This window comes from Aedes aegypti, chromosome 2, assembly GCF_002204515.2.
Source record: "Aedes aegypti strain LVP_AGWG chromosome 2, AaegL5.0 Primary Assembly, whole genome shotgun sequence".
Taxonomy (NCBI): Eukaryota; Metazoa; Arthropoda; class Insecta; order Diptera; family Culicidae; genus Aedes; species Aedes aegypti.
Window position 1 is genome coordinate 349,330,622 of NC_035108.1, and position 27,714 is coordinate 349,358,335.

The 27,714-nt window shown below is 37.6% G+C and overlaps 1 protein-coding gene across 15 annotated transcripts in view; it reads left to right on the forward strand.

Moving 5' to 3' along the window:
- Positions 1-27,714, forward strand: part of LOC5577563 (polypeptide N-acetylgalactosaminyltransferase 5) — a 367,508-nt gene that overhangs the window by 27,795 nt on the left and 311,999 nt on the right. For 13 of the 15 annotated variants that reach the window (XM_021846257.1, XM_021846247.1, XM_021846248.1 and 10 more), the window contains one exon: positions 17,422-17,450. The exons of the other annotated variants lie outside the window; for them this stretch is intronic. The gene's annotated coding sequence lies outside the window, so the exon portion shown is untranslated. The remainder of the gene's footprint in view (positions 1-17,421; positions 17,451-27,714) is intronic. 15 annotated transcript variants of the gene reach the window in all.

Here is a 27,714-nt window from a genome sequence, read left to right on the forward strand (position 1 = left end):
AAAATCATATGTTTTTTATACCTGTGACATGGAGTCATTTACGGAAGCCTGGAAGTAATTTCCAGAGTTACATTCAGTACAGATATACCATGATTTAGTGGAGCCTCGATTATATAATCCTCGATTTTATTTGTTAGAAATTTGTTCCAACCAACGAATACATTCTGTATAGGCCTATTCACAAGACGTTCCAAATCAGCTGATCGGGAAGCTATTTGACAGTTCTTCCATGGTAATGGCAGCCACGTGTTAGCACCGGTCCTCCACCGATGTAAACAAATGTATAGACGGACCTGTCATATGAAAAGTCCTATATTGTGATGCTAATAAAGAATTATGTTCATATGTTGCGATTTATCACATTCAATATAGCTACGAATTTTAATAGTAAAACACACTTTTCAACTATGAATTCCACAATTTCCAATTTCTTATTCGTAGGTTTTATAGCACTAACAGATTTATTATAGCGCTCTTTCAGCGTTTTCTCGAAAAATTCCTCTAAAAGTTGTTCAATAAGATTCATCAAGGATTGTTTAACAGATCACTGTAAAGGTTATTCATCATTGTAGATTTTTTAGACGAACCCACTGAAATTATGATGGTAGTTTATTTTTATTACTGTAAGTTCCTCTTGGAGCTCTGCCTAGAGTTTTTCTGCGATTTCATGATGGGATCACAAGAAAAATTTGTTTTGCATATGTTGTAAAGGAGTCGCAACTTGGAATTGAATCAAGAACGAGAACAGCAGAGCACGTGATTTATATACACATCAATCGATGGTCCATAAATCTTCTTGATTAAAAGCTTGTTAGAATGTTCATTCCAAGGTTTGTGTTCCATAAGAACATATTATATATTAATTTCATAAGAGATCATTTTTGTATAGTTTTTTTTTCCTTTTTTATGAAAACGAAAAACATTGTGTCTTTATATTGGATACTTTGATGTGTCCTCTGTGAAGTGTGTGCTTATTGAATAAATGATCGAAACTAGTCACTATTTTTTTTAAATGTCACAAGGGTTATTTTGATCAGTTTTCAAGAATGACAAAATGTACAAAATTTACCCACAATACGTATACCACGTGCCATCGCAGCAATTACCCTAGCCTTTAGCCTGGAAAACTTTTCGTCAGGAAAGTATTTCGACTGTGCCACTGGGCGTTGCATACGGTCCGTTATCTAGTGTAGTGCTTCCTTCAAAAGGGCAAATCGTCCACTGGAAGCATCAACCTATTGGTGTCTTCATTTGAGCGCTATAATGTATCTAACATACCCAATTTTGTGAGGAAGGAGAGAATAACCTAGCCTAGCCTCAACATTCTGAATCATTAAAGACTACATAGAAAGGGGGCATGAGATGCCCAAAACAAATGTACCTATTTAGCTAAAAACTCTAAATTATATTTGGGTGTCTAACATTTTTATAGCGATGGGAGGTCCTCCAGACCCTCCCCTTAGTAACGCCAATGCCCAAAACATGTGTTATCTATAATCTCCGTCTAACTGCGATTTTTGACAGTTCCATTAAATAAACAAGCATAGACTATTCGGAAATTTTGCACGATTTTGTTATTATTGTTATTCCTTTACGTGTTAATCAACGTCGCCTTGCGAATAGGATTTCATTGAATAACTTTTTTCACAAGTGTCGGATTGTTTCGCGGTCTTCGGCAATATTCTTCATCGTAAAAATACCTATCGAGATCTGTGTTCAGAATTTTTATAGAGGACAATGGGCGATCTCTGGCGATTATTCTTTGTAAAAGTAAGTTTTCCCATAGTAAATCCCATACAAACTTTGAACGGCTGGCGCTAAAATATAGTTTCTCCGATCGAGCTGAAATTTTGCACAGTTGTTATGGGACCTAAATGCAATCCAAAAAGTGGACTGGAGCGAGAATCTAAATTTTGTCTCACACTAATGTACAAATTGTGGAGCAACCATAAATCGAACTTTTGGGATTGTCCCTCATTCAAACGAATTGTGGAGAACTTCATCGTACCCTTATTTCTGTAGGTATGTATGTTTTAAAACTAGGATTAAGAATATAGATTAGTCATTTAGTCTGTACGATATTATTATCGAAGATGATTATACAATAAACAATAACCTTGAACCATTCTCATTTTTCGATTACAAATCCTTGATTAACAATCATACTCGCCATCGGGTAAATTTCAATCATAGTTATCATCAAACTATTTTTCCTTCTAACGCCAATTCCTTCTCACGGTAACCATTCGGATCTTGTTATCTGGAATGGAACTACCTAATGTTGCTGCGGCTACACATGATTTCAATTCCGCCTCTTCGGCAACAGAAAATTCTCGAAAAGTACCTACTTCTGGTAACATGTCTGCTTCTGCTTCTATTTCTGAATAGTTGGAGTGAAATTTACAAACGAAATTGTACGAAGTTGCTATTATCATTCATAAGTATAAACATTTTCAAAGCACTGAACTTTGAGTCATTGCAGCTTCACTGCCAAACATCGTTCGTGTAACAATTCTCGAAGCAAATGCAGTGGCAATATTTTATTTGACGAGTGCTTTTCAGGATATTTCTTGAGTAAAACCCATCAAATTTGTTCATTTGGACCCCTAGAAGCTACTGTTAACATTTGAGCGGAATTCGTCAACTATGATGGGGGGCGCTAAAGGAGCTTGAAGTTTGTATGACAAAACATATATGAAAAAAAAAAAACGATTTCAATTACATTTTCGACAATATATGACGACTCTAGGATTGATTTCTTTCATTATTAATTTGAAGGTTCTCCTAAGAAGAGACTGCAACAAACCGGAAGTCTTTCAGTTTAGTAATAAGAAAGTTATACCTAGGAAAACTAAAAGTGAGTGGAACGGTTCAAACTTTCATAGTAACTTCTGCGGGTCCAAATGAACAAATTTGGATTTTTTCTCATAAAAATATGGAGAAGACGATTCGTTTTCGGGACGCCGGGAGTTTATTTTTCGGTTCGCGTGTTGTGCTGGGCAGTTTTTTGGAAAGCCCAAGCAAGACGATTCGTTTTCGGGACGCCGGGAGTTTGGTTTTCGGTTCGCGACTTGTGCTGGGCAGTGTTTTGGAAAGCCCAAGCAAGACGATTCGTTTTCGGGACGCCGGGAGTTTATTTTTCGGTTCGCGTGTTGTGCTGGGCAGTGCTTTGGAAAGCCCAAGCAAGACGGTTCGTTTTCGGGATGCCGGGAGTTGTTACCTATGTGATAGGTCACAATCGTGCATTTGCCTTTTTTGTATTTTTCTTTTTTCGTTTTGTTGTATTTTTTTCCTTTTTTTTTGTAAATGATTATGCTTAACATTAGTTTAAATTTATATTTATAAATATGTAAATAATATTCCTATATTCCCAATCCCAAGTTACCAATTACCCTTAATATAAAATCAATGAATTAAAAAATAAATGAAATAAAAACAATTTGTAAATAAAAATAATTTAAATATTTGAATTCAAATCCCCGTCCTTTAAAACCCTACATCATCATTCCTTCCTTATGCACTGCATCATGGCGCCTTGTACCAACTGTGCGGAAACAAATCCCTCCCGGGAAATGTTCCACCCATGGGTTTTGCTGCATCATCCTAAGCGATATAAAAAGGATATGCAGGCCAAGGAAAGGAGATCTTTTGGTAACTAAATTTCTAATGGTCGGTTCGTTTAAGACCTAAAACCTCAATTTTAATCTATTCAGGAACTAAATTCCTAACCGTGTCGTGAGTGCAACCGCCGATCATTCATACGTAGTACCGAGATAAGTGGAGGTGAACATCTAGTGCAGAATCGAGCAGAGCACAGTCATCCAGATCCGGCGTAAGGTAGCCTCGACACTCGACGCAAGGACGCAAGCAACGAAGTCCAATCGGTTGGCCAGAAGTGGAGTAAACCAGCAAGTGGTCAGGTGAAGTTAAATTTGTGCATCCCTAAATACCCCATGAATTCCCTTCCAAAACTATAAATTAGTAAATATTAAATAAATTACTCGTTTTAAAGTTGAAATTGAAATTTGTAGTGTTAAGGCATAATTATTTATTTAAAGTGCTATTCCTTTCCTCCCTCTTTCGTTGTGGATACAGTGATTTCGCGAAGCAAGTGTGGGTTGTGAGTCCGCCCCTGAACGATTCTCCCAGATAGACCCTGAGAGGGCTTAAGTGTAAATAGTTTAGAAAATTTTGCTTGTTAATTAGTTTTTTTTTTAAATTTTGAATTGAAGTTTTTTGAACTTTTTTCTAAGTGTTAATTTCTTTAGTTTTCTAGTGTAGTTCCTTTTTTCTTATTATTTTTCTTGAATTAAATGAATTAGTAGAATTAGTAAAGTAAAAAGTAACAGAGTTTGGTTTGCGGTTCGTGTGTTGTGCTGGGCAGTGTTTTGGAAAGCCCAAGCAAGACGGTTCGTTTTCGGGGCGCCGAGAAGTTTTGCTGTTCGCGCTGTGTGAGTGCGAAAAGATATTCGTGTTCAGCCGAGGATGGATTACCAACTGGTGAGCTCGTTTCATGCTTATGATAACACATTTTTTCATGAAAGCGTTACTTTTTTTGTAATATGCAATCAAACTTTGTATGGTTCGTCACTATAAGTGTCGGCATTATGCCTGTTTTATACAATTCTAATAAACATAAAATTTTTGACATTTCTTAAAATATTTTTTGAATTGTTTGACATCATGAATGTCGACGTTTATTTTAAAACTTCTACCAGAGACTTTTCTTCTTGAAGCATAAATGTTGTAATTTTCAAACAAACTATGTATGGTTCGTCACTACATGTGTCGGCATTATTCCTGTTCCATATAATTTAAGATATACGCATATATTTTCCTCTTTTCGCCATTAATAAAAACTTCTTTTGAATGGTTCGACATTATAGATGTTGACGTTTATTTTAAATCTTCTACCAAAAACTTTTTGAGACAAAACTAAAAACAAGCTTAAAGTATAAATCGTATTTTTCCTCCTTATCCATTGATCGCATCACCGACCAAAGGTGACTCCCAGATCTTTTCCTTCTTCACTAATAAACACCCTTCCCGTGGTGATTGTGGAGATGCAGAGGTATTATCGGTCTCTAGAAGCAACAATCATTACACCCCAACATTCCTTTCCTATCCCAACTGACTGTAAGGACTTGGCCGGCGCCGTTATTGATCAATAATATTAGATCTGCTAAAATTGCACTCCGAGAGTAAGCGGAAACTCCCATCCCTTATTCATTTGGATCGCAGTGCAATTATTACCAGTTCCGATCAATCACGGAGTAGCAACCATTGACATGTACAGTCAGTCTATGCTATGCTATGCTATGCTATGCTAAAAATATGGACTACCTTACTGTATATATTTTAGGGTTTATAAGATATCTGAATGGTCTATTTGTTGAAGCTAGCTTATTGGCGATCAAATGAGTGGTTATATTAAAAAAGCTGCTATCAACGGTTTCCTGAAAAAAACCTACATTATCAGTTTTAGCTATCAATTATAAATGAGTCTTAAAAGCGCGACTGACGTTATTTGGATGACTACTTAAGGGTTTAAAAAATGTCAATGTAAAGATAAATAATACAAACAACTCACTAATATGGAGTGCAATGACTTGTCACAACACATCCTTAAGCTGTACCAGCATCAAAGATGATTCACCCAACAAGTGTTAAAGTGGTATAATAATATTGGCTTTAAAACCGGCTGATCATGTTGCATACCCAACCGGAACGATATACATACTTAGCCACACTCAGGTTCATTTTGCTCCGCTTGCTTCTCGATATCTGCGTGACGACTGCTGGATGGTAGAACCAAACGAAACGAACACAGACAGAGGCAAAACCGGCTTTCTGCATTTTGAGCTTATCTTGACTCATACCCGGAGTGGAGCACCACCAAACTCAGAAACTGTAAACGAAAGGCACTCCAATCCAACCCTGCGACGTGTGCAATTGTTTGTTGGGAAAACTTTTGCAGAATGCCACAGGTTAGTCGATTAGAGTTATCGTCTGTTATATTTGCCATCTATATTAGTAGGATGGACTTGCTTGGGTGATCGATCAGAAGTTCAAAGTTTTATTTGGTTACACATATAGATACGAAAAGTTAGTCAGCATTCCCGACCAGGGATGATAACTACCAGGAAACTCATTTTTATGTTGTGATATCATCGTAAAATGAGTTATCAATATGATAAGATTCTAAATGTGTTAACAATCACAATCGAGAACTTATTTGGTTATTTGATATTTTTTGTATCTAAAACAATAAATTGGGTAATCTTTTGTTTGTTAAATATACATTATATATTATAAAAAACAAAATCTAATATCATTTTCATAACGTTTTGAAATCAGATTCTGTTCGAGTTTTGGTTTATCAAGCTGCTAATAGCTATATAAGAGATGATTTCCGTTGCAGCCGAAGTGCAATTTGGGAGTGGGTGAACGCAAAAGGCCATCATTTCTGCATAAATCACGGCCCAGCTCCTATCTGTTGCTCTTCCTGCTGCTCTCCAAGTGTGAGCAAACTCTTAATAGCGCCCATAAATCGCAAATCGGTTCTCTTCGTTCTTCGTTTGCGTTTTGCATTGACGGAGTCTACTTACCATTTTGCCAGGCCACTCCCTGATGTGTCTAGCAGGATTGTGCTACTTTCGCCGGAATATAGTTTCCCCGAAAGTCATTTTCCCGAACCCCAGTTTCCCGAATGACTCTTTTCCCCAAATAATATGTTTAACCGAATCAGTTTATTCACCATCCTAAAATTTATGAAGTTTGGACTATTGGAATCATATTTTTTCCCGGAGTAATGGACTTTTCTCTAATACGGGATATTTTAAGTCTGGCGTTCGGGAAAACGACATTCGGGGAAAAGTAGCACAGCCGTCTAGCAGCTCCACCCACTCCAGCATCAATGCCAACGGGTCTGGTTGTGAGGTGGATGGCACATCATCATCGCCGTCATAAGTAGCGTTATGGAACCGAACGCAGACATAGACGGAGAGGGAGGGCCACTCGACCAAGATTCTCATTAGCGATTCTTTCGCTTCGGTGACTGGCGATTACGCGCAGAAAGTCGATAATCCACGACTCATGAATCAATCAATGGTCCGTTTCGAAAGGTTTCTGCTACTTTTCCACTCGGTGGCGTGGCCTTACATGGGATGCGATATCTGATTTGACGATTTATTTGCTGTGGCATAGTGTTGGGATTAACAAACTTTTTCGCACTGATAGAGTAACTTCATGGATGTAGCTAGGATTACTGTCAGCCAGGGGCGGACATCGTTTAAAATTATTTCACTTAAAACGATATTATTTTAACTCTCGTTGTCCTCTTCATATAAGTACTCTAAAATTTTGGAGTGCACGTAATACCATGAAGTCAAGATCTTATCTTTCTTGAAAAAAAGCAACAATCAAGATATCTAGAATTATGTAAGGAAACGTAAAATAATTTCTTCAGATTTTGTTTCAGTGATCCAAACACCAAATTCGAAAGTAATCACAAACTGCGTAACACTATGAAGAGCGTCTTCTGCATTCTTGCACAATGGGCAAATCAAGGTCCAAAACGGTTAAATTTCTCGTGACAGTTCTATTGATTAGAACAAATGCTTGTAGCAGTTGGAGCAGTGCCGGATTTGGGCTTCGGGGGGCCTGGGTCAGATCTCATAAAGGGGGGAGGGAGGTCTTTATAAAAAATTCATCACGTTTTAAATTCCACAAACTAACGTATTGAATTTGAGTTTTAAAAGTTTTAAAGTTTCAAAGTAGTGTAAGTGAAATTTTCGGTTGTGGACTATATACATTGGACTGTTCAGGCTTTCCAATAGTGTTTTAAGGTGATTCTTTCGCCCAAAGGGAAAAATATAATGTTTCTTAGGAGATTGGCTCGTTTTTTGGCTTAATAATTTGTATAGAGTGAAAAATTGCTGAAAATTCTTCAAAGCGAAAGTATCTAAGTTCTTAAAATCCACCCATTTTGACAAAAAAGTTCAAATGTTGATACTTAGATATGTTGAAAACAAACAATTTAAGATAAGTATAATTTTCTACAATGTTTTGCAGACTCTTGAATAGAATTTGATTAGTTTCTCATAAACTAATTTCAAATTTCAAGTTATTTATGAGATGTAGTACAAATTTCAGGTTAATCGATTTGTTGGAAGCTGTTATTATTATTATTCTTATTATTATCTTTATTAACGAGATTTGCAGCTCGAGACTGGCTCATCTCGGTAAGAAGCTGTTATACAGTTCCTTAAACTTGACCAATTTTGTATGAAAACCGGCCTTCATATACTTTATTCTTTGCAGAACTGTATATTCTATTAATTGTATTCAAAGTTTACTCTAAGACTTTACTAATTCTATGAAAACATCATCATCTACTACGGAATACAAAATAGAAAAAAAATTAAAAATAATCACAAAAGAATTTTCCTTACGCTTCATGATTCTGATAGAATTGCAAATATGTTTAAATTTTAAAGTTCTGGAATCAGATAAACTCTTTGAAGTGAGCAGTGTTTTAGAGGTTTAGCCGCATTTGTAAGGATTCTGCAAAAACGTCAAGCGCATTTTCAATTCAGATATATTTTGAGAACAAACTAGAGAATTGTTCGAAGATTTTGTGTTAATATTCATGATATTTTTTGTAATATAATGAAGGATAACAATTTACCAAACCATACCATAAGATTCGGGGTAATTAATAAAAAACTAAAATATTGGAAAGTTGCCTTTGACTTTAGAATTATATGTCCAAATGTCTAAAGAGAAACTGTTGTAAGGTATTTCTAAAGATTTTTTGTTCTTAATTTTGATGCCTGTCGATCAAAATTTGATATCCCGATGACGAAGGCATAACAAAATTAAAACACAATAACATCTGCGGTTGATATTTATATCAAGGTTTGTTTTATTCATATATGCTTATAAAACGTTTTCTGCAAACATTTCATCATAATAGCAAAATTTAACATGTCCTAAATTATTTCCAATCGATCCAATTACATTTTGATCACCGACCCGACTTTAACTTAATGTCTCCATGACATTGGTCCGACATCGAGTACAATTTAACCCGACTTGGATCCGACATGTGGTTGACATATCCGGTGGGAATCAGGCCCTGTGTTCCCTTTGTAAACGGTGACAAGCATGGTGAAGAAGAGAGGAAACGATGTGTGAATCAGCAATAGTTGTTAAACGGAGAACTGAATCGATTCATATCGCTCCTCACTCATATGTGTTGATAGCCTCAATGGTAAAGGCAGTAACGCAACTGTCGCAATTCCGAGTTCAACTCCCGTCTTAGTCAGTTGTTTCAAAAGACGTTATTTTTTTTAACCATTGTGATATTCTAAAAGTAGAATAACACTCTTAGAAATAATACATCAAAAAATTGTTGAAATTTACCCCAATTAGTGTTTACCCAAAGTTTTACATATAGCTTAAAGTGTTATAATTTTGAAATAATCATATCCATATCTGTTATAATGTTGTTACAATCGGTATGTATGTTGATCTTTCTTCTTTCTGGCATTACGTCCCCACTGGGACAGAGCCTGCTTCTCAGCGTAGTGTTCTTGTGAGCACTTCCACAGTTATTAACTGAGAGCTTACTATGCCAATGACCATTTTTGCATGCGTATATCGTGTGGCAGGTACGAAGATACTTTATGCCCTGGGAAGTCGAGAAAATTTCCAACCCGAAAAGATCCTCGACCGGTGGGATTCGAACCCACGACCCTCAGCTTGGTCTTGCTGAATAGCTGCGCGTTTACCGCTACGGCTATCTGGGCCCCTATGTTTGTTATGTTTGTTATTTAACAGCTTATCAGTTTATTTTACAACACAATCTGTTACAAAAAAAAAATTGAAATAAATAACACGATTGCTGTATTATATAAGGGTACTCTGAAGATTCACTATTTTTTCTCGTAAATTTATATGAAAATTTGTGTGATGAGAGTTCTTGGAATGTTTCGGCTGTAATCCATGGTGATATTTAATATAAACGGATTTTATGATGCTACTTCTGAGCGAATTTTGGTGAAATTAGTGAATAAACTCTTACGAAAATTTATGTATAAATATATCAGTTTTCATCAATATATGTGATTATCTAATAGAAATTCATCAATCCTTGGAGAAGGAATATGAAGGAATCTGGCTTGTATCGTTGACAAAATTCTTCGAGATATCATAAGGCTGATTGGCATTTCAGCAAAATAATCCTGGAAAGACCCTTGTGAACAATCATGATGTTATTCCTCGAACTTCATAGAGACTTTCACGCGACTCTTACACTGCTTCTTCAGAAATTCCTTCACATTTTTGTTTTTCGTGGTCAAACTTGAGGCGTTCTTTCTGTGATTCCTTCAGAGATTTTTTCAGAAAAACATACAGAGGGTAATCCAGAAATTTCTTCAAATGGCTATCCACCAATCCTGGCTAAATGTACGCAATTCCGAGATGCATTTAAGCAAAGTTCTGATCAGGGTTCTCATTGAAATTAGGTGAATTTCACACGAAACTTTTGGTACGATCCTCACAAAATTTTGATTATAATTTTCACGGATAGCTGAGGCAAAATCCTAGTAGGATTCTAAGAAAATTCTAAGGAAAATTCTTGTGAGATCCTTTGCACTATTCTAGGCACAGAAACCATAAGATTCCCCACCAAGCAAATTATAACTTCTTCTTTCTGGCGTTACGTCCCAACTGGGACAAAGCCTGCTTCTCAGCTTGTGTTCTTATGAGCACTTCCACAGTTATTAACTGAGAGCTTTCTATGCCGATTGACCATTTTTGCATTCGTATATCGTGTGGCAGGTACGAAGATACTCTTTGCCATGGGAATCGAGAAAATTTCCTTTACGAAAAAATCCTCGACCAGCGGGATTCGAACCCACGACCCTCAGCATGGTCATGCTGAATAGCTGCGCGTTTACCGCTACGGCTATCTGGGTCCCTTTTTGAGCAAATTATAAGTCCATAGCAAATACACAGGATGAACTAATGGAGGATATCACAAACGAAAACCTTGGAAACAATCCCAGGAAAATCCATCGAAAAATCACTGGAGAAATTTCTTTTTTCACTTCTTTGAGAAATTGATTGAAAATTTCTTTGAAATTCTTCTGGAGATAATTATGAAGCAATCCGTGAATATATCCCTGGAGTAATTTCTGGAGGCATCTTAAGAGGTATACCTTGATTAATCCTTGGAGAAATACTGAACAAAATTCTTGCAAGTAATCGTTGGGAAGTCTATGGAATCACTTGATAAATGCCTGGAAAACTAAAGATTTTCTTGAGAAATTTATTGAAAAGTATTTGGAGAAATTTCTTGAAGTAAATTTCTAGTTGAATTTATAAAAACAATCTTAGTCTCAAAGCCATTGCTGAATACGTTCGTAAAAGAATTACAGTAATTTCTGCAGAATTCTTAGGAGCAATATAAAAAAAAATTGTACAAATACCTGAAGCAAATTTAATGGAATTTATAAAAAAAATCCTGAAAAAATATTAAAGTCCAAATAAAAATCGAGCAAATCTCAAAACTTAAAAAACAGTGTTTATAAAAATTGACGAATTGATAAAATAAAATGTTTTGTTTTTGATTTGTCGATTTTAAGGTTTGCTGGGCAGCGCGCTTCGCAAAGCCCAAGCGAGCGAGTTCGTTTTGTGCGTCGCCGGAGTGGATTTTTTTGTGTTTGCTGAGCAGTGAGTAGAGATCTGTCATGTCCAGTTCGCGTTGTGCGAGTGTGAAAAGATAATTGTGTTCAATCAAAGATGTATTATCAACTGATGAGCTCGTTCCATGCTTATAATAACACATTATTTTCGTGATTACGTTTTAAACTCAAATATTGTTTTCCAAAGAATTCAAAGGATGAATTCCACACGAAACAAATAATTTTTGACCTTTCTACTTGTTGTTCTACCGAGCTTTTGTCTTTCGACCTTTTGTGCTTGAACCGATGGAGAAAATATTTAAAAAAAAAATATATGTTAGATTCGTATTCTTTGCATAGCAGTTAATTTTTTTTTTCATCGGACAGAAGGAGAGTCGTCGCACCTCCTGCCACCTGGCTAGGCCAATGGGCGTTAGTTCCAAAACAAAATGCTTGAGTCCCACTATTTCATGCAGAAAATTGATCACATAACGATGAACTTCGAAAGTCAAGTGGATAAACCTCTGCCAACTTTTATGATAAGGGTTACTTCGATAGCATCTTTGATGGCCACCTAACCCCGCTTCAAGTTCATAAAACTTCATAATTACTTGGTAAACATAAAACTGAGATGTACCTACTTTGAAACTTTGATGCAAAACAAACAATCCATAATCGATTGCTTCGCACCGGCATGGCAGCAACGATCTCAGGCAGAAGCCTTATTGATATACGATGTTTGTATTAATTTCTTCTTGTAATCAAAGGACTTTGGTATCATCTGCAAAAGCATGGATAGACACGTCAGATAGTACCTTCGAGAAGCGGAATTTATAACGCTTACAAAGTTTGTAGGAACAATCAAACAGTCAGCTGAACGGAAAGATACTCGAAGCAAAACTTATCAATTATTAATGTTTACACGAGTAGCGGAAATAAGGGTAATACATATATTGTATTGAATGGAGACAAAAATAACCATTATAGTTATTCGAATTGAGTAATAGGGAGTTACGCATGTGATGAACCTTGTTATAAAGCATCCCCTTATTACGGTAATTATAAAATTATTTTTTAAATTATCGATTAGCGTCTGCTTTGTAAGTAATATTAATAGGATATAAAGAAAATTTCATTACAAGTAGAAATACATGCGATGTTCATTCGGTGGTCGTCTTGCCCCATAACCCATATGGCACACTTTCCCCATAGTGTCGTAAAATCGGTTATTTTGGATGATTTTTAAGAAGCTCCAAAACTAATACTTTTTTTAAATTATTTTCTTTTTAAATAACACAGTGGTTATGAAAAGATGTGAAACTTACATCATGAGGCTAAATTGGTGAATTTTATAAACTTTAGACAAAGTTAGAGAACGATTTGCTAAAGGTGGCACACTTGCCCCAAATTTCGCTACACAATTCTCGCACGGATCTGGGTCCAGGGCTAGTAGTAAGTCACTTTTTTAATCCAGTCACCTAAACGTCTCTTTTTAAGGAATTTCAACTAAATGCATTTCAAAGAGTGACGTGTGCATTCAAAATTTAAAAATGTTTCAAAATCCAATCTCCCATATATTCCTTACCATCTTTACCATAAAAATAATGTTCTGTGATATTTTCAGCTATCTGGGTAGTGATTTAAAGGTGGCCCAAAGACAATGTAGGTTTATATGGAAATTACTATGAAGAAATTTTGAAAAAGTATGCATACATGGATCATAGATGGATTAACCTAAAGTAGATAACCTCGGATGGTTTTTCTTCATCGTTACACAAAATAATTAAACTAATTACGTTTTTCTCATTAAAAGTTATAAGATCTATAACCAGTCGCTAAAACACTATTTTTGGCATCACTCTTCGCTACCAGCCCTGTGAGTCGCTTTGGCGATTTATTGCTTCCAAAGTGATGAAAATGCACATTCCGGCTCATGGCGAAAGTTAGCAAAACAACTTCCGAGGCCAAGAAGCCGGCTGAATGGATGAATTCCCGAGCAAACAACCGAAGGCATTTCCCAGGAAAAATTGAACTTATTTTTCCCCCTACTATCACAAACAGCAGAAACGTAACTCCGCCGGAGACAGTGTCCCCGATAAATACACTTCACTCGGTGTTGGCTGCTGCTGGCTGACGATGACCTTCCATTAGTGGACGGTGCACTTTGCGCCAAGTTCGCTCCATAATTGGATACAACTTAGGTTCTCAAGTGATTCCTTCGAACGAAATGAAAAAGATGGTCAGTTGTGGTGCTGCACTGAATTACAACGAACGCAGAACGAGCATCTGCTGGCGACAACCAAGACGAGAGTACGCTTGGTCGCGGTTGCTTACGGTAAATTTGCGCCACGATAAACATTGCGTTTTTTCACTGTAAAATGTTGTTCAACCCTCGGAGAGTTGTCGGTGTCAGCTAAATCAAAATACAACCCTCAAGGTTCTTGTAGTTAGAAGCATGTTCAGAGATTCTTTTAAACTAGATTTGCGTGTGTTGATATCATGTAATGCTAAAAAGTTTCGCACTATAGACTTCAACATCTTTTAAGGACCGTTTTTACGACCGAAATTCAGATCATCCTTCGTTTAGATAATTTACCTCGCAGTAAATTAGAGTCATTTGAATAATGTAGTAAAACCAACAAACCAACAGTCTCATATAATAGATCAATAACGGCGCCGACCAAGTCCTTACAGTCAGTTGGGGTGGAGAAGGAATGTTAGGGTGTAATGATTGTTGCTTCTATAGACCGAGAATACCTCTGCATCTCCACAATCACCACGGGAATTTGCGTTCACTAGTGAGGAAGGAGAAGATCTGGAAGTCACCTTTGGTCGGTGATACGATCTATGGATAAGGAGGAAAAATACTATTCGCATTGTTTTGCATTTTTGTATCGAAATGAAAAGTTTTTGGTAGAAGATTTAAAAAAGTTAACAACTATAATGTTAAACAATTGGAAACATGTTGTTAGTAATGGAGAAAAGAGAAAAATATATGTAAATTGAAATTATATAAAACAGGAATAATGCCGACACTTCTTGCAAAACTGATTTTTCGGGTCCACCCTATGTTCAAACTTTCAGAATCAATTTACTTAGTTCAAATGCAGAGTTAGATCAAAAGTGTCTTCGACAAAGTTATTCTGAAAAACTAATTTCTGAATAAAGGCCATCCTATTAAGCTTTTCTTTTAGAATATGTAAAATTCAATTAAGAACAACGTAGGTGCCGTCCTCAAATTACGTGACGCTGTAAAGGGAGGAGGAGAAGCCTCAAGCGTAATGGCTCACACAAAAATTTTATTTAGTTTCTCATACAAAAAGCGTTACGGAGGAGGGGAACTTACATTTTTCGTTACGTAATAAATGGACAATGCCCTATCTGAAGAGATCTCACGTCTAAAATCGATGAGACCGCAGAAAACACTTTTTCTACTAAAATGTTGATTCGGACCATTGTGCAATGACACTACGGAATTAGAAAATTTAGGCATTCGTAAAAGGCTACTTGATGAGATTCACGCTTTTAAACTATTGTAGTCAGGAAAGCCACGTGAACTTCGCGAAATTCAAGCCTACTACTTTTATCATTCCAAGCCATGTGAGGTCTGTACTAAGATTATCTTCAGTTTTCTGTCCCTCGCTCATGGAGTATCAGTTCTCTGATTATGAGTCCTCAGTAGCTCAGGTTAGTTTTAGTGGCTCCCATCAACATCGTCCTTGGGACAGTCCTCGGCAAGTAAGATTTTCCAGGTACATCCCGTGTCGGGTGATTCCTCTTGCTAGAAGTATAGGCTACTGCTAATACTTCTAGCAAGAGAAATCATGTGAAGTTATATAGCCAATGGTTAAAATTGCTGGATGTTCAGGAGGCCTTAGAATTGAAATAAGTTGATGATACATTTTTTATTTCCCTGATTCATCGTAACTTGTTTGACCTAAGTGGAATAATCAATGTTACCATCTTTGCATGGTTGCTGTCCGGCATTCTTTCAACATGTCCTGCCCATCGTATCTTTCCAGTTTTGGCCACTTTCTGGATACTGGGTTCGCCGTAGAATTGGTCGAGCTCGTGGTTCATCCTTCGCCAATACATAGCGTTCTCCTGCACACCGCCAAAGATCGTCCTAAGCACCCGACGTTCGAAGACTCCAAGTTTTTCCATAGCTCTACGCGGTCGATACTATTGTATGCCGCCTTGAAATCGATGAAAAGGTGATGCGTTGGGACCTGGTATTCACGATATTTTTGGAGGATTTGCCGTACAGTGACGATCTGGTCCGTTGTCGATCGGCCGTTAACGAAGCCGGCTTGATAACTTTCCACAAACTCGTTTACTACAGGTGACAGACGACGGACGATGATCTGGGATAATTCTTTGTAGGCCGCATTTAGGATGGTGATCGCTCGAAAGTTCTCACAATCTAACTTGTCGCCTTTCTTGTAGATGGGGCATATCACCCCTTCCTTCCACTCCTCCGGTAGCTATTCTGTTTCACAGATTATGCCTATCAGCCGATGCAGACAAATGGCCAGCCTCTTTGGGCCCATCTTCATGAGTTCAGTTCCGATAACCATCCTTACCAGCAGCTTTATTATTCTTGAGCTGGTGAATGGCATCCGTTACCTCCCTCGAAGAGGAAGCTGGTTGGTTTTCCTCGTCCGCAGTACTGAAGAAGGCGTTTCCTCCGCTGTCCCGTCCTTCATTGCCGACGTTCTTAGTGCCATTCAGGTGTTCGTCGAAGTGCTGCTTCCACCTTTCGATCACCTCACGTGCGCCCGTCAAGATGCTCCCATCCTTATTGCGGGATGCGTTGAACTTCTGATAGAATTTACGTGTTTCTTGAGACCGGCACAGTTGTTCCATCTCCTCGCACTCCGTCTCCTCCAGGCGGCGTTTTTTCGCGAAAGAGGCGAGTCTGCTGTTGCCGTTTCCGTTTATAGCGTTCCACTTTATGTCGGGTCCCTTGCTACCTTGAGTTTTGGGTGCAGTTTAACCTTCACCCGATAGGGTGCAGAGCTACTTGGGCACTTCCAAGATTCACTTTGGCATAGGGGGTTTTTCTCGGCCGAATTGTCTGAAACTTTGCACTAAGAAGAACTTTAACACGACGCATATTATAGCCAAATGGCAGCTCAGTACCTTCCAAAAAACCACAGGGCCGAAGTGAATCAAAAGTGCCAAGAATAGGATCCGGCAAAACAGATAGCGATATATTAAAATTGATCATCCACCAATGCAACTGTATAAATGATACGGCAACCAGGAAGAAAACCACATAAGCGTGTTACAAGAAACGGTACACCTTTATATCCCTAAAGAAGGCCAAGTCTAAAGGCTGAAACGGTGGGTTTTAAAGAAACGTAGCGTATTGATTTCTCCGTTAATTTTCAAAACGACCAACAATCGCTTTCTTTTCAAATCATTCATAGGTCCTCTGCTAAAAATGGCAACTGTACGAATTGTTCTTGAACTATAGCTATTTTTACAGATTATTTTGAGATAATATTTTAACATTTTCATTGACATTCTCTACTGTTGCTGATTGACAAAACAGTCATTGTGGAGTAATTGGCGACTAATAATAATTAGTATAAAATTTTATTCTTTTTCTTCAAAGTTTACGAATGATCCAAACAAATCTGAAAATTCTGTTTTATCTGTATTTACGTAAATTATAATACATCCGGCTAGTTCTTTACTCATTTGAATATTTTTTTTTCTCTTTCAGGTTATGACGACGAAAGTTAGCCAAATCAGGTGAGAAAAAAAGTTATTTTTTAATGTAAAAAATAACTAAATCTATATACTTATTTTGTTCAACATCAACCATTCAAACCACGATAAACGATTCCATGATTTTTCACATGTCTTACACAAACATATGATTATTGCTTCTGAACTTATGGGTATTTGTTGTCTAAGGTCAGAAATCACAATAGTTCTAAAAAATGGACGCAGTGATCTCACACCCGACAGAAGGAGGAAGGTCAGAAAAGAAAAACCATTACAACTTCCATTGCCGGCCATGACTATTTTCTCCGTTGCGTAGCTGGGAAAGAATAATGATGATAGAGGCCGGGGACTAACAAAAGTCCTAATATACGATCAGTGGCGAAAGTTAGTAACTAAATGCCGTTTTTCCATGCAAAATATTCAAGTTTGACAATCTATATTTTAGCTTCTGGTAGTATGAATCGGCTGAAATTTGGATGCTGGACTACAAATCACGTTAAGTTTGGTCTATAGTGAATTCATTACACTTCACTTATTTTCAATGCGGTTGTTCAAAGACAAAAGTAAGTAACCGAGAATTGTTAGTTCAATTAAAAAACGGTAAGTTGCAAGCGGCAAGCAGCAAATTTGCGACAAATGAAAAATTTACAATTGCCCACAACTTACCATTTAAAAATAAATTAAAACCCCTCCACTATGGGCGGTTTCCATACAGACTGGCAGCCAAAAATATTTTTTCCATCTCATGTCGTATTTATGAGTTTTATGATACGAATTTGATTTTTTATTTTCAAAAACAAGTTTTCGAGACTAACTTTTGAATAGGGCCTATAGCGAAATATTAAACTTTGTTACTTATAATGCATATAAGCCATTTATGCGATTAACGTTGTGCAAACCATTATAAATATTAAAACTTACATAGAAATAATCATTTGAATGATTTAGCGAAATTCAGTTATTTTCTGAATTAGTTTTTAGCTGTTTTCAATAGAAAATGGTTAAAAATATTGGAAAAATTCAGAAAGCCTTATATTGAAAAAGTGCAAATTTGTGCAGCTAAATTCTTCACGATCCTTTAGTTTATATCTCAAAGTACCCTTGGAACTGAATTTAAGCCTGGGACAACTTGGGACAAAAAAGTACTCGATGTGTTAACCATAAGTTTATTCGATATTTTTAACCGCTTTATAAAAAAACATCACAAAAACCACTATTTTGAAGCATTTTTTATTTTTTTTTTTTTTTTGCAATTCCGTTGCTAATAAGCCTACTTTTTATCAAGAGAATGGGCAACATAACGGCCTACTTTTCCTACCGATAGAAACAGTGCTGAAAAGTGCTACTTTTCAGCACTAATATCACTATCGAAAAGTAGCACTTTTCAGTACTGTTTTGAGAGTTATCAAAATGACGTCGGATTGCATCCATACGTCATTTATTTAATTGTTTTAAATTTCTCAATGCCTTAGCCAACTAGGTTCTGATCCTACATCCGTGTGATGAATCGAATTGACTCGGTTTCGAATTGTAGATTCGGATTCAGAACCAGAAGCTAGTTGACTGAGGGATTTTGAGTTGAAATAGGATGTACCTATAGAATGTACCTATTAGATAGGCAGTAGAATTTTTAAGTTCACTACAAAAACACGGGAACTTTATGGGGCGATTCGTACAGTGAACGTAGGGGCAGTAGTGGAATTAATCCCAAAATAATCGGAACTTCGTGTTCCTACACGGTTTGATGAAATTGGCATTTGAGAAACAATTGTATAATACAAAATAATATTTCTTGCGGCGTCTTACCTTGTCCGTTCACGAATTTCGAATATAAGTTTGAATTTAGGCGATGCGTGAAAATTTCGTCCCCTTAATGCTACAACTAGATAACTCGAAAATCAAAATTTTGGGATGTGTAACTTTGAAAATATGACCGTTTAACAAGGTGATGGTTAATCGCAGAGAAAATGATTGAGAATTAAACTTTAACATGTGTATTTTGAATCACACGCTTATGAGCTGCGGATATTTTGCAGTCCAATTAAGAATAATGTTTTGGCATATTGAAGTCAAAAATTTCAAATTTCGAGTTATCTAGTTGTAGCATCAAGGGGACGATTTGTGACTGTCATGCCTGTGGTACTACATCACAGCCTACCTGATTGAAAAATATCGAGTCGCTTTAACGCATGGATGCCATGTGGATTCTCTTGAAATATGATTGTGTTTCTAAAGATGATCTGACTTAAACGGCATTTTTCGTAATTGCCAAAAATGTTTTACGCAACGCGTTGCAAAACTCAATTTTTTCAGCATTCGTTGTATTTATCCAACTCGGCAAGCCTCGTCGGATAAATGTACGACTCGTACTGAAAAAATCATCATTTTGCACCTTGTTGCTTAAATAACTATTTTAATGTTTCTAGGAAGCCTTTTTTGTAAGCTTTCAAATGGTGTAAAAACATTTTACGTAAGTATTATAGAAAAAAAGTTATATACATTTGAGTAAACCATAGTTTTTGTTAATAAAAACAAGTTTTTCTTCATAGGCTCAATTTTGGCACCTCATATCTAAGTGTGCAATGCAAATCATGCCCTAATATTTTGGGGATTTCTTAGCAGACATGTTTACAATGAAATGGCGAGCAAGAATTGAAATTTGGGGCACATCACTTTTTTGATTATTGGCCACCTGATAAGCCATAGTGCCCTCTCGATTACTTACATTCGTCATCCAAATTTCATCCAATTCAGACTACTAGAAGCTAAAATACTGATCCCCAAACTTGGGCATTTAGTATGGAAAGACACAATTTGGTTTTTAACTTTTGTCAAAACATACTACAAAATTGATGGAGTCTTTGACTTGTCATTACAAGGCCAAAATATCATCTATTCCGGTCTGTCTGAACATTGACCAATTGAACGAAAAAATCTAACTAAAAAAATCCAATTCACCACCTCCTCGAAATGGCTTTTGACCCATAGAAAATTGGTGCAAAATCGATAAAGGCTACAGCGTTTGCTCAACGAGTTTGAATGTTATATTCGAGTAGAGGATCGAAAGTGTGCAGAAATGGTATGGTTCTTTGTTTTGCTATATAAAACTGTGATGTCTTCAGGGATCCTCGATTTTCTCCATAGATTATTTCAGGTTCTAGCAATGCTATACGTAGAAATTCCAGGATAATTTCTACATATATATCTCCAGGCTCATAACTTCATAACTTTCACGAAGAATCAATTTGGGAAATGTTAATACAGAAATTTGTATAATACTTCCTCCAGGAATTCATCAACAATTTCTCTATGTTTTTTATACAGATTCCCTTATCAGTTATAGGGATTCCTTTATAGGCTTTTTTGTAACTCCTTGGAGGAATCTTTTTTAGATGCTCCAGAAGATAACTGAAGAAATGGGTTCATTGTAATGTGAAATTTAGTGTGAATTTTTAAGCAATGCTATAAAACAAGAAATCCGTGTGGAAAACAGCTTCATTTGCAATAAAATGCTTATAACAATTGAGGACATGCATGTTAAAAATCATCACATCAATAGTCAATTAAAGGAGAGAATGGATTTCATTATTTTGAAAACACTTGATCTCAATCAATTTTTGAGATCTTATCGCCACCCTACGGGGAACTGCGTCCCTTTATTTTCCATAGAATTACACAGATCCAGTACGCTGAAGGTATGTTACAATTCTAGCGGTGACGAAATAACCAGCGCTGTTACCTAGTGAAAGTAAGGTGTGGCGAGCCTGTCACTACTGTCCAGTGCCATTCTGTCGGTCTACTCGAATGCACTGATTAAAACGTCCTGCAGCCGTAGTAGAGTAGATACGTACTATCTAGTTCGTTTCAAACCCGCCTAGTTTGCGTAGCTTGGAACCTTCCGCATGGACAATGTTGCTCTGGCTGCTACCAGGTCCAGCTTATACAATATTCATCTCAGTCAAGACAAGTGTGCGGCGGTGCAACAATTCCAGTCATGTATCGCACACTGGACTGACGACCACTGCAAAGTACCTACTGGTAAAATCAGTGGGGCAGCAGCTGGAAGAGCAAAAAAGATACCTGTTAGGATTGAGTCGCGTGACCTAATGGACGGGCTCGGGAAAGGTGTGGTGTTAATTAAAAATCTGCCGGGTCTCGGTGGCGCACGTTGGTCGAGTTCCGACTCAATTATGAAGCTCTCGCTTGAGCTGCACTGCACTGCGGTTTTAATCTAGTTGATCCTCAGATCCCGATACTTGCACCAATGACCCAAGTGTCGACGAGATGAGTTAAATGACGTTTGGACCTCTGACTGATACTTTGCTTATTGGCGTAGAAATAGAATTCTAAAGGCTCTGCCAGATTTTTTCATAATTATGAAGATGAGCTATTTTTCCCTATTTCTATTTTATTGATCCTGGTTTGAAAGCTCCAGTCCAGTCCTCACTGGGAAAGACCCTGCTTCTCAGCTTAGTGTTCAATGAGCACTTCCACCGTTATTAACTTACTGTGTGACTGTATGATAAGTAGGGTAAATTGACAATTATTGCACGGTTAAGGAAGCAGTGTCAGTAATGTGGCTGTCAAATATATCAGAATCCCTCAAACTTCTACTAAATTTCGCTCATAACTAGATTTCTTATCGATTTGTGCATTTTAATTGATTTGATTGACTTTTTTCCACATTCTTAAACCCTTGCCCAAACCCAATTGTTGCACACTTTGAGCTCAATTATTGCATACATTTTTAATTTTGCTTCTTGCGTTGAGTTGACTAGTGTAATTATAGACGGCGTGATACAACATTCCAAACAATAATAATGGAGTTAAGTATTCATTTAGCATAAATATTAGAATTTCTATTCATTGCCATCAGCGTAATATTCCCCGAATATTGCAACAACACTGTTCGACAAAAAAAGTCGATATGAATGAACAGAGACCGGACACCCCGGGCTTGAAAGTATAAAAATAAACAAAAATAATGGCGTTTTCAGAATGTTCGTGTCTGCCCCAGGTCATTTTTAAAATATAGGGTGCCGGTACCAATGGTTGTAATGTACCAGTAGATTGGACTATGGAATAAAACGTACATTTTTTGATAAAAACGACATGTGCTATTTTTGGTGGATAGATCGCCTCTAGTTTAGTCGATTTGCCAAATTTCAGCTTTTTATTTCATCAAAAAGTCACATAAATAATTAAGTTTACGCAAAAAATTTGCTCCCTTGCACCAATAGTTGCCGTCGTGTTCCAGTAGTGGATCAACGGATGGAAGCAGTTTTTAAAATGGATGTATAAAAATGAAGAAAAGTCCCAGAGATGTTCTTAATGCTTCTATCGAAAGATATTAGTTGCTGTTCGAAGGGAAAAATGTTAAACCTGTGTAAAAATTTTCCTTTTTGTTTAAAATTCCTTGTATAATTCCCAAACGTCTACTACTGGAGCACTATCGCAACTACTGGAACACGTGTACCAATAGTGGCTCAAGCGATTTTATGTTAAAAAAAATAGTTTTATCACTATTTTTATATTTTTCCCATATAGTAGAGGTTAAAATCTTTCTGTTGACGCCAAAAGATCTCTGCTAAGGCTTTTCGTTATTTTGTTATGATTTTTTATAGCTTAGGTAGTCCACTAATGGCACCGGCACCCTACTTGAACTTTTTGCATTTTTTATTTAAAAATCTAATCTAATCAATAAACCGACACAGTGTTTTATATTCAGGACAGGGGAATTCATGTGCCATATAATGTTTTCAACTTTAAATACAATATGAAGAGTTGTAATAAGATTTGCAGGGAGCCCTCCCCCCTTTTTTGTACCCTCCCCATTTTTAAAGTATCGCAAATGATGGAATATTTGATATACAGGGGGTTGTCAAAATAACTGGGACAGGCAAAAATTGGGCCAACTTTGGAATGCTGTAACATTGACAAAAATTGACCGATTTCAATTCTTTAAGAAGTAATGGACGGGTCAACTAATCTAGTTTTGAGGTACATCCACGGAGATGAACTATGACCACCGGATACCGGTGATAATCCGGATTTCCGGAAGCATGTCTTATGCAGTAAAATTATGACGTGTTTTTAGCAAAGGTCTCGGCTAAAAAATCAAAATTTTACTACACATGAAGATAGAAGATCTAATTCTGAAGCGATTGGTGCGCCCAGTATTAATATTGGTCCAGAAACAACCAATATATGGCCATTTCCCCGGAATCGGTGCCGGTAGTGGATCCGAATTGGGATCAAACAATTTATTCACTCAAAATATGTCGCGCAATATTGTTTTCTCCCTAGCTTACCATAAAATACCCTATTATAAGTTGAAAATGAGTCTTGTACAGATTTGGCCACTCATGGCGCCGCCCAGTGCCCCGGGGGAACCTTGCATAGGGGACATTTCGATTTTGACACCAAAGCATATCATGCGACGGCTCATTCTTCATGTCTTGTCGTAAATAGGGCAACTGTAGACTCAAAATGGATAGTTGACTACAGTGACTACTTCCGGGACCACCGGATGTTCCAGAGGGAACCTGTAATTAGGGACAATTGATATTGAACTCTAATACATATCGTGCGACAGTTCATTTTTCATGTCTCGTGCTAAATAGGGATATTGTAGACCTTAAGTGGATATTTGACTATAGTGGCCACTTTTGTGACCACCGGATATCCCTGAGGGAGGCTGTGATGTCTTCAATGACAGATTCCTCCGGGAAATTCCGGTGGTCCCAAAAGTGATAGGTTCCTTAGGGAACTATAGGAGGTCCCCAAAGTGGCCATTCTAGTTAAATATCCATTTTCGGTCTAAAGTTGACCTATTCATGACTAAACATGAAGAATGAGCCGTTGCACGATGAGTATTAGAGCTCAATTCCAATTGTCCCTAATCATAGGTTCCCTAGGGGACACCCGGTAGTCCCAAAAGTGGCCAATTCAATTAAATTCCCATTTTGAGTCTACAGTTATTTTATTTACGACAAGGCATGAAGAAAGAGCCGTCGCATGATATGTTTTGGTGTAAGAACAGAAATGTCCCCAATGACAGGTTCCTCCGGGAAACTCCGGTGGTCCCAAAAGTGGCCACTGTAGTTAATTATCCATTTTAGGTCTACATTAGCCCTATTTAGCACGAGACATAAAAATGAACCGTCGCACGATATGTATTGGAGTTCAATTTCAATTGTCCCTAATTACAGGTTCCCTCGGGGACATCCGGTGGTCCCGGAAGTAGTCACTGTAGTCAACTATCCGTTTTGAGTCTACAGTTGCCCTATTTACGACAAGACATGAAGAATGAGCCGTCGCATGATTTGCTTTGGTGTCGAAATCGAAATGTCCCCTATGCAAGGTTCCCCCGGGGCACTCCCTAATTACAGGTTCCCTCGGGGACATCCGGTGGTCCCGGAAGTAGTCACTGTAGTCAACTATCCGTTTTGAGTCTACAGTTGCCCTATTTACGACAAGACATGAAGAATGAGCCGTCGCATATGCTTTGGTGTCGAAATCGAAATGTCCCCTATGCAAGGTTCCCCCGGGGCACTTGTCCTTGTGCACAATCCTGAGCCGACCGGCAATCAAACCCAGACACCTTCAGCATGGATCCGCTTTGTAGCGGCTACCAGGGCGTCGCGAGGAAAGAAAACTAATATGCACTTTTTACCATTAGGCCGAAACTTTGACAGGAATCTTAAATTTTTACTTATTTCATTATAGATGATTCTTTCTTCGTTTTTAACTAATGAACTTTGGCTTCAAGACACAACACCTTTGCGCGATTAAATTTAGTATAGTATGATTACATCTGCCGATATGGAGTCAAATAATCGTCAAATAGAAGTTTAATTTCAGAAATCGTAAGAATCTATGACAAAAGGCCGAAAGACAGAAGGTCGGAGAACAAAAGGTCGAAGAACAAAAAAGGAGGGACAAAATGTCGAATAACTTTTTCCAAAGAAGGAAAAATTTCCCACCAAGCACATCATTTTCGACCTTTTGTCCTTTCGACCTTTTGTCCATAAACCCCCGACTTACTTTATTTCTTCAAACCCGGACCCGACCCGAACCCGAAAATATTTCGCTGTGTAAACCCGAACCCGACCCGAAACCCGAAAAAAAAAATTGTAAGGAAAACCCGAGTTCGAAAAGATAGTAAATTCATCGTTTCTGATGCATAGAGAAGCTTTTAGGTTGTTACTCTGTTCACAATTCTCACCAAACCCGACCCAAATCCGACTCGGAACCCGACTATTTTTCAGCACGAACCCGACCCGTTCCCGATAATTTTGTAGTTTCGACCCGAACCCGAAACCGAAAAATTTAAAGGAAGAAGAAAAAAAAAAGGATATTTGATATCATTGGAATGTTATTATCACTTGACAGCAGACTTGACAATTCTTCTCAACATCATTAGAGTTCGGTGAAATACTATAGAGCAGCGTGCTGCCTTTGCCTCTTTGCGAGGGATCGAAAAAATGGTGAGCAGAGAGGCAACGAAAAATGAGCGAGGAAGATGCAGCCCAAAACACAACAGAGTAAAATTCCATCAAAAAAGGGTGCTCTCACAACTCCCCGAGGACTGTCTTGTTCGGGCGGCAGACTCAAGAGTCCTTTTGAAGTGCGAGTAAAGGTGAGCATTGCAACAAGAGAGAGAGAGAGTACCTCGCATTTTTTTTTGCACTCTCACTCGAATCAATTGAGGTTCTGTGCTGAAAATTTTGAGTTCAGTTTTTTTTCCTCAGAAAAACGTCAAAATCTGCTCCTCTTCGCATCGCAGAGAAGTTTCTATCAAGCCTGTTTGACAGTTTGTTGTGTCCTGGTATGGGCTACAGGTATTTCCCAAAGTGTCCTGGCTCTTATGCCTAGACTTAAGCACCTCTGCGCGAAAAAAAATCATTAGTTATATATTTCAGCTTTACGTAATAATTGAAGAACTCTGGCTAATTTAAGGCAAAACAATAAATATTTTTTTTTATAAACTACTTAATTCTCAAAACACCATGTAGGTATATTGCAAAATATACTACATTCCTATAATCAGAACACGCTGAGTACGCTAGCATAGTGTCGCAATTAATTGCCGAAGAACAATTGTGCTCTCAATGTGACAAAGTAGTTTCTGAGATCGTGTATGGAACTCAATATTTCACTCACATATTGCCATTCCCTGCAAATACTATTCACTAATTTCCTGCTTACTATTCATCGAATGCTACTCTATTACTCCAGCACGCAATCAGTTCAACGCCATGAACAACCATTTCGAGCCATTATTTGGCAAGACGTTTCCCTTTTGTCGGCCTAATTTGTAGTCAAACGGGAGGCCTTTGTTTGCTTTGTATAAGTTAACACCCATTCACCCCTCTCTTTCTCTGAGTCGGAGTCAGCAGCCATTGTGCACAATCGCGTAGCTATAATAGAAGAATCGAACAAGCTTTATTGATTGAATCTAAGCTCCGATTTGACAATTCCGGCTGGTGCTGTGAGAAATGCGATATGGCTTTGCTAACACGCTTCCATTGACTGTCAACAACAGTAGGGTGAGGTGGGGCAAGTGTTCGACCTTAGTGGAAATATTAATATTTCCAGAAAAAAACTATAACTGTTGAAAAGATATAGATAAGTAAATTAAAAACCGAATTCAGTACTATACCATTTAATTCCACTAGAGATTGTATCCTTTAACAGATACGCGTATTTGGACTTCAACTGTAAAGCCGTCTTCAGTGTCGTGTACTAGACTCGACTTGAAGACTTGCTAAGTAGAAATCTCAAAAAGAAACTTTAGCCCCACCTTACTCTAGAGCTGCATGCATTCGCAACCGAACGGAGAAAAGCCAAAAGGATTTAGATTTTTTTCATCGCTCCTGGTCGACATGCGACCTCGTCCTAGGTAGGACTAACTCTTGTGACGACGACGACGACATGCAGCACGCGAAAGCACACACTGATTAATATTCAACTCCGGGTCTATGAAAAAGTGATTCCTTTCTCGGCTGCTATTCTCTTCGGCTTAACGCCTCCTCCATTCCTGAGTTCTGGCGCAACCTGGAATTCCTTGCGATCTCCCCACGAATGGATGCCGTTCCCAGGACTGTTACAGGTCTCTTTTTAGAGTCTTGGTCTCTATTCTAATGTTTGTTTTTTGAATTCCTAAAGAAATTCATGGTGGAGTCACTGGAATAATGTCTTGGATTATCCCTAAAAAAATCCAGGTTAAATTATTTAAGGTATCATGAACTAAATTCATGTAAAAATTCATTAAGAGGGCTTTTAT